Source organism: Hypanus sabinus, chromosome 9, assembly GCF_030144855.1.
Source record: "Hypanus sabinus isolate sHypSab1 chromosome 9, sHypSab1.hap1, whole genome shotgun sequence".
Classification (NCBI taxonomy): Eukaryota; Metazoa; Chordata; class Chondrichthyes; order Myliobatiformes; family Dasyatidae; genus Hypanus; species Hypanus sabinus.
In genome coordinates this window covers 103,688,286-103,696,853 of record NC_082714.1, presented here as the reverse complement: position 1 = coordinate 103,696,853, position 8,568 = coordinate 103,688,286, and positions in this window count along the sequence as shown.

The window sequence follows — 8,568 nt, the reverse complement described above, 5'->3', positions numbered from 1 at the left end:
TTCCTTGGTCTTATTGACATTGAGTACAACACCACTTAACCAGCTGTGATGACTATGTCTACGTCTTCTCTATTCACTTCCTTGTAGCAATTTGAAATTTGGCCAACAATAGTTGTATCGTTGACAAATTTATAGATGGTGTTTGAGCTGTGCATTGCCACACAGTTGTGGGTGTAGAAAGAGTTGAGCAGTGGACTAAGCACACATCCTTGAGGTGCGCCAGTGTTGATTGTCAGCAAAGAGATGTTAATTCCAATCTGCACGTACCATGGTCTCCTCATGAAGAAGTCAAGGATCCTATTGCAGAGGGAGGTACAGAGACTTGGGTTTTGGAGTTTGATTAGAACGGAGGGTATGATTGTGTTGAATGCTGAGCTGTAATTAATAAACAGCAGCCTGGCATAGATAATGCTATTATCAAGGTGATCCAAGGCCAATTGGAAAGCCAGTGAGATTGTATCCGCCATAGACCTATTGTAGCAATAGGCAAATTGCAGGAGTTCCAAGTCTTTGCTTAAGCAGTTGATTCTAGCCATGACCAACCTCTCAAAGCACTTTATCACAGTAGATGCGAGTTCCACTGGGTGATAGACATCGAGGTAGCTCGCCTTGCTCTTCTTGGGCACTGGTATGATTGTTGCCCTTAGGAAGCAGGTGGGAACGTCGGACTGCAGCAGAGGGAGATTGAAGGAATACCCGCCAGATGTATTGCACAGGTTTTCAGAGTCCTACCAGGTACACCATCAGGGCCTAATGACTTGTGAGGGTTCTCCTGTTGAAAAGTGTTCTGACATGGGCCTCTGAGACAGAGATCACAGGGTCATTGGCTGCCTCAGGGATTTGCACAGGTGCAGCTTCATTCTCCCTTTCAAAGCATGCACAAAAGGCATTGAGCTCAGCTGGGAGTGAAGCATCACAGTCATTCTTATGTTAGTTTTTGGTTTGTAGGTGATAATGGCTTGTGAACCCTGCCAGAGCTGCCATACATCTGATTCTGTCTGGAACCTCACTTAGATTTGTTTGTTTGCTCTAAAATAGCCTTCCATAGGTTGTACTTTGACCTTTTGTATATTTTTGAATCAATGGTTTTAAATGACACAGATCTAGCCCTCAGCAGACTATGAAAGTACTGATTCATCTATAGCTTTTGGTTTGGGTGTGCACGTGTGTTCTCGAAGGCACACACTCATACGCACAGGTCTCGATGAAGTCAGTGACAACTGTGATGTCAATATGGTGATGTCAAAGTTGAATCCCTGAATATTGTCCAGTCCACTAACTCAAAACAGTCTTGTAATCATTTCTCCACCTCCCTTCATCATACCTTCTTGGCCTCACCACTGGTGATGCAGTCTTTAGCCTCTGCCTATACACTGAGAGTGGAAGTACAGCCAATACGGGTGTGGGATGGCACAGAAAGCATTCTTGATGGTGGTATAACAGTGGGCAAATGTGTGGGCTCCTCTGGTTCCACAGGTGATATGTTGGTGGTAATTCTTTAAGATGGCCTGGTTGAAATCCCTGCAGTGATAGGGAAGGAATCAGGGTGTGCTGCTTTGTCCCTGAGGATTACATCGCTCAGCTCCTCCAGATCTGCTTGGCATTGGCCTGAGGTGGAACGTATCCCGCTACCAGGATGGTGGTGGGAAACTCTCTTGGCTAATAAAGTGAACGGCATTCAACCGCTGGATGTTCCGGGTTGGGTGAGCAGAAATGAGACGAAACCGGTCACAGTTCTGACATATTCTCCCCGTGACCGCATGCAGGTGATCTGGTTTAGGATTAGCGAGCTGTGGGCATGCTATGTTGGCATCAGAAGAGTGGCAACACTAGCAGGATGCCCAACACCACCCTTACTGATTTGATTTGACGTAAGTGATGTATGTTTCAATTAAACGTTGCAAATTAAGCTAATCTTTATTTTATTGCAAATCCCCTGGCAAGAGTGGTGCACTTCCCATATCCTAGGAGCCACCAGTGAAGTCAGGTGCTAGTGACTTTTATTCTCATCTCATCCGGTGCCCTCTGAGTATAAGAATAATTGAAGATCTTGTTTGCAAATCAGCCATCGATCTTCTCCTTTATCAGGTAGCCGTGATCCGAACCCTACAACATGCTTCCAAGAGGAGGGTCAATGACAGCAGGCATCTCTAGGCAATGCTGCCTCTGCACCTGTCATGCTCTGAGTTCAGACCCCCTTTCCTGGAGCCACTGAATCAGTCTTCACTGATGGAAATCTATCTGACCTCAGTCATCTCTCTAAGTCAAGCTTCCAAACATCTTTGGTAATCACAGATGAAACAGAGCAAATCTCATCAACAAGAAATAATTCAATTCTTCATCATTTCTTTGCAACCACTTCAGCAGTGTTGGTGGCATTGCATGCTGTATGACAATTACAATTTTCTTTTTTAGCTTGTGTTTTTATATTTGCATCAGATGAAGTTTGCTCAGCTCCTTCCGTGGGTGGGAAGTGCACCAGCTTACTACATACAGCCACCTTACTGAGCAGTGTTTATCCAGTACTGCTGAGACCGCAGAGCTCGAAAGGTGGGCCACAGAGACTAGCCAGTGTCAGAGTGCTGAGATGTTACTGTGGGGGCTTTGTTAACCTGACTTGCCAGTGGAATGGAACTGTGCAGACCAGGAATCTCTCACGACTCTGATATTGACCCTGGGTGAGGAACCATGCCCCTGCTGCCACTCGCCTCTGTTCCTCCACCAGTCGAGTGGGCACTTGCATAGCTATGGTTGCTTGGGTCAGAAGCTTGAAAAGTTGCTGCGTGTTTGCTTCTAAAATTAATTCCACTGAAGAGTGCAGCGTGCCTCCCACACTAAGTGTTAATGAGCGGATGAATTTCTAGGAAAGGGCATCAGTGACTGCAGAGCAATACCCATGAGAAGCGAATACTGGTGATAATTCAGTGAGATTTGCTAGAATACTGTTAGGATTGTATTTATGTGGTGAGTTGTAAAGGCTTCAGAACCTCAGGAGGTTTTGTTGTGTAACACTTGCCCAACATGTCTAGGGGAAAAAGGGGATCCAGCTGCTCTCCAACCCCACCTCCCGTACACGCAGGTGCTGTGGGAATCAAGTTAATGCTGCGTCGCACACACATGATCAAACTCACAGCAGATACCGTTATGGAATATACTTTAAAGATTTTACTAAAACTAAACGAGTACTAACAATACAGTATTTATGAAGGAAAAGAAAATAAAGTAAAAGGCGCCAACTTATCAAAGTTCAGTCAGTTTAGTGCACATTGTTGGAGCTCAACCATCGAACCATTCGACCCCTCGTCACTTTCCTCCGACCTCCATGTCCTTGCACCTGGGACCACCCCCCCGTGGTCGACCGAGCAGTGCAGCTCACGTCCACCTTCTTCCGCGTCTTCTTCCTGACTCCCTGAAAAGACTGCGAAAACCCCCAAGCTCCCAGCCTCACAAGACAAAATAACGTTTCCCCATTGGTTAACAAATAAATACAAACCCCATTATCAGCAATTCTAAAGCTAAACAACTGCGAGAGAAAGCACTTATCATAACAAAGAAACATTTCTACTTTTAACAAAACAAAGAAGCCATTTTTATTAACATACACAGTACAGTTGCATTTCAGGCCACTATGCACCATTGAAATGTAGAGAAACAGAACAGCCAATTTACATTCCATAAGACCATTTGACCATACCACATAGGAGCAGAATTAGGCCATCCGGCCCATTGAGTCTTCTCTGCCATTCAATCATGGCTGATCCGTTTTTCTATCTCTTCCTCAACCCCAGTTGTGGGCCTTCTCCCTGAAACTACTTTCCCTCTAAGCTGTGCGCATGTGCGTGCGCACACACAAGTTTCAACCCGTGCATAAAGGAAATTAATGTGCACACAAAAGATTAGTTACCTAAAATAATGTAGTAATTAATAATTATACTTACTGAAAATAATCTTTTAGCTAAATGTTTCTGTTAACTAGTTAGTTGGATTTTCAAATACCACAATGCACGTCACTAATTTATGTCACCTCACCTTTCCCATTCAGGTTTGTACAGCTGTATCATGGTGGCAGCCATCTTTGGCGGACAGTGTACATATTGTAAAGTTTACAAAGATCTGTTTCAAATCCTGTAGGTAGCTTACTAGGTTTTTATTGAAAAATATATTGATTCACTATGTTGAATTCAAAAGAAACGAAGGGTGTGAAGTGCAAAAGAACTGCAAATTTGTTTAAAGTTGAGCAGCTTAATAAAATAGAGGAAACTGCTACACAAAAAACGTCACAGTAGATCCAAGTTTGCTGTTAACTTTTATAAATAGTCTTTGCGTTCATTGAGGTTTCCTGAAGATGAGGTACAAGAATGGTCAGCTTTTGATTTCTCCGCAATTGCAGATTTTGACTTTACATTTGGCAATGAACAGGTTAATGCCTTATGTCTAAAATATCATGATTTTCTAGCTGAAAATACTGTAATAGACAGACAGACAGACATACTTTATTGATCCCGAGGGAAATTGGGTTCCAATTTGGATTTCAAATAGTCCATGCAAGAAAAAATTAAACCCAAACTGATTTTAAACTTTGCTCAAATGGTGGCATTTGTACTTGAAAATGAACAGTTTTGCAACCTCGCACAGTTGATGGACATTGGGGGAACCTTTCTTGCATCTAGTGTGGACTGTGAGTGAGGTTTTAGCCTAATGAATCAACTCAAAAACAAGCTGAGAAACCGTTTAGGTGGATGTCATTTGGATATATTAATGAGAATCAAAAGCTATCAATTGGATGGAAGTTCTATTAGTCTAGACAGAGTTTACAAAGAATGGGTAAATGCCAAGGACAGGAGAGAGAAAAAAACTGTACCATGTGTGCATTCGGTGCGCACATACTTTTGTCGCAGGAAAAAAATTCGCACAACATAAGATTTTTGTGCACACTGACTACTAAAAATTAGAGGGAACACTGCCCCATAACCTTTGATGCCATGTCCAATCAAGAACCTATTAATCTCTGCCTTAAATACTCCCATTGACCTGGCCTCCACAGCTGCATGTGGCAACAAATTCCACAAATTCGCTACCCTTTGGCTGAAGAAATTTCTCTGCGTCTCTGTTTTGAAAGGGCACCCCTCTATCCTGAGGCTGTACCCTCTTGTCCTAGACTCTCCCACATCTACTCTGTCTAGGCCTTTCAACATTCAAAAGGTTTCAATGAGATCTCCCCCAACATTTGGCAAGGTTCCACAAATAGTACTAATATAAATGGGTCGAGTACCAAATTAATCTTTGTTCAAAGGATAGATGTTGCCCAGGACACAGGAAGAAATTCTTGTTATTCTTCAATAGATATCATGAGGAACAAAAATCAAATGACTAATAGGTTGAGCAGCCCCTGTGAAGGCAAAGGGATGGTTGATGTTTTGGATTGAGACCCTTTAGTTATGACCTTGACTCAAAACAGTGGCCATGCACAGACACTGCCCAACCTGCTGAGTTCCTCCTGCAGTTTGTGTTTTTGCTGTGGATCCCAGCAACTGCAGTCTCCTATGTCTCCAAGTATCATGCTGTCATGATCTATCCTCACTTGAATGATGGCACATCCACCAGCATTGGAATATGAAGCCATCAGTGCAGCTTGAATTAAGAGGCAAAGCCCATCTGAGCCAAGGTCGACTCTCTTAGTTCTGCCAAGACCACTTGAACATCTGTATTTGATCGATGCCTGTGACAGCTACTGTACAATAATTTTCTGATGTAAAATTCTTAATTCTGGACTTTTCAGTTATTTTAGTGAGTCATGTTACATTGAGCTGTTAGAGACTTCTGGACTAATTTTGTTATAATCTGTATTTTTGAACATTTTCAATAAAATATCAGTGCCAGTCTCCATCTTGCGATCTTCCCCATGGGATAATTGACCTCAAGTGTTGACACTTGTTTCTCCTGAAGTCAGGAAGTGCGGTACTTTGCTTTCTGGTTTTTTGAAACAAAACATCAAAACAAAAGGAAAGGAACTGTCGAAGGTATAATGAAAGGGAAAAGTCTGAAATTAGTTTTGAAAGGGAGGAAAAGGGACACTTAGTCGAGCCAGAAGAGACCGCAGATGCTGGAATCTGGAGCAACACACAATCTGCTGGAGGAACTCAGCATGGGTGAGGAAAGAAATTCTTGGCATTTCAGGTTGAAACCCTGCAGCACAGTGCATGACTCAGCTAGAGGGATCGAGAGAACAACTAGCTCATAAAAACTGTGTGTGAATGCTGGAAATACACAGTAGATCGGACGGTCGACGTGGAGAGAGAAACAGGTAAATAATTGAGCGAATGAGCTTTCATCAAGACTAGGAAAGTTAGAAACTGAAATGCAATCTAAGGTGCAGTGGGAATCTCTGACTGGTTGGAGACCAGGAAAGACTGAATGATGCAAAAGCTGGCTGAGAGATTGTGGTAAATGGAGTAAGGCTGAATCTGATGCCATTGTTAATTCTCAGGCCACATCTCTTCCCTTAAAGGTCTCTATTCTCCCATTCCTTGGGCTCTGTTATAGCTGTCATTCTATCACCATCTTCACCCAGGTCATCTTCAGAGGTTTTACTTTTTCCTTAACAGTGGCTGCCTCTTGACTAGAGTTCGCATTCCTCTTATATTTTCACTCTTTTGCTCCTATTCCTCCCTCCCTCCGACAGCTAGGAGAGGATTACCTCATCCTCACCTTCAATGTTAGCAGCCCCCTCACTCAAATTATCTGCTGTAATTTCCACTGGCTTCAAGTAAGATTCTGCCACCAGATCCATCTATTGCTCTCCTCCCCTTTCAGCCTTCCCGGGACCATTCCCTTCACAAATCCCTGGTTCAGTTTTCATTTCCATGAACTGTTCTTCTCCTGATGCCAGTTAGAATTCCCCTGTGCAACAGCAAGAGAAGCAACACCTGCCATCTTACATCATCCCCTCCCCCCCATCCGTGGTCCTAAACAGTCCTTCAGACTAAGCAACGATTCGTAAAGGACATAGCACATTACAATACAGTCCAGGTCCTTTGGCCCACTTTTAACCTAGTCTATGATCAATCTATCCCTTCCACCTGACATAACTCACACGTTTTCTACCATGCGTGCACCTGTCTGAGAGTTTCTAAAATAACCCTAATGTTAGGCATCCCTGCACACTCATCACTGTCTGTGTAATGTGGTTTACCTCTGACCTTCTCCCCTATACTTTTCTCCATTCACCATAAAATAATGCCCCTTGTATTTGCCATTTCCACCTTGGGAAAATGCTTCTGGCTATCCACTTGATCTACGCCTCTTATCATCTTGTACATTTCTATCGAGTCACCTCTCATCCTCCTTCACTCCAGAGAAAAAAGCCCTATCTCACTCAATCTATCTTCATAATGTAAGTCCTCTAGTCCAAGCAACATCCTGGTAAATCTCCTATTTACCCTCTCTGAAGCTTCATGTGGCTGAAATCTTTGCTTGAGTTGGTGGATAAACAGTGACTATTTGAGGGCAAGAGGCTGGCAGAAGAGCAAGCTTCCTGAGATAACCAGACAACGCTGGAAGTGAGGTAAGAGTCAGTATTTACCTGGGTACTAGGAAGAATCCATTTGCTCTTCAGAATAATACTTGAGGGTTGTTTACACTCACGTGACAGCTGAAGAGTTTAATCTACTATCAGGAACGTTATGGAATTCTTGCCACTTGCACGGATGAGTGTAGCTCCATCAACACTCATGAAGCTTGACACCATCCGGTGCAAGGCAGCCCACTTGATTGGTACCCCTTCCACAAGCATCCGAACCCTCCATCATCGACGAAGTTGCAGCAGTGTGTGCTATCTACAAGGTGCACTGCAACAACACACCAAAGTTCCTAAGGCAGCACCTTCCAGACCCACGACCACCACCATCTAGAAGGACAAGAACAGCAAATCCCCCCTCCAAGTCACTTACCATCCTGACTTGGAAGCATATCACTGTTCCTTCATTGTCACTGGGTCAAAATCATGGCTTTCCCTCCCTAACAGCACTGATGGTGTATCTACCCCTCAGTGACTGTGGCAGTTCAAGAAGGTAGCCATCTCCAGCTTCTCAAGGGCAACTAGGGATAGGCAATAAATGCTGGCTTAGCTGGCAATGCTCAAATCCCATAAATGAATAAAAAAATGCATTGACAATGCAGTATTTTTGAATGGAAGTATTAAAGAATAGCTTGGCCAAAATCAGAATCAGGATATTAACACCAACGTAGTGTTCAGCACCCCCAGTAAGTTTTCATGTTGTATTGTTTTATGACATTGAATCACAGTGGATTGAATTTAGCTTTTTCACTCACTGATCAACAGAAAAACACTCTTTGGTGTCAATATGCAAACAGATCTCTACAAAGTGATCTGATTTAATTACAAATATAAAACACAAAATAATTGATTGCATAAACACACAGCTCCTTTAATATGACGCATCAAATCATCTCTGGTGCAGTCAATTGGTTTTAAAAGTCAGATAATTAGTTAAATGGAGATCACCTGTGTACAGTCATGGTCTTTCAGCTGATTGTAGTAAAAATACA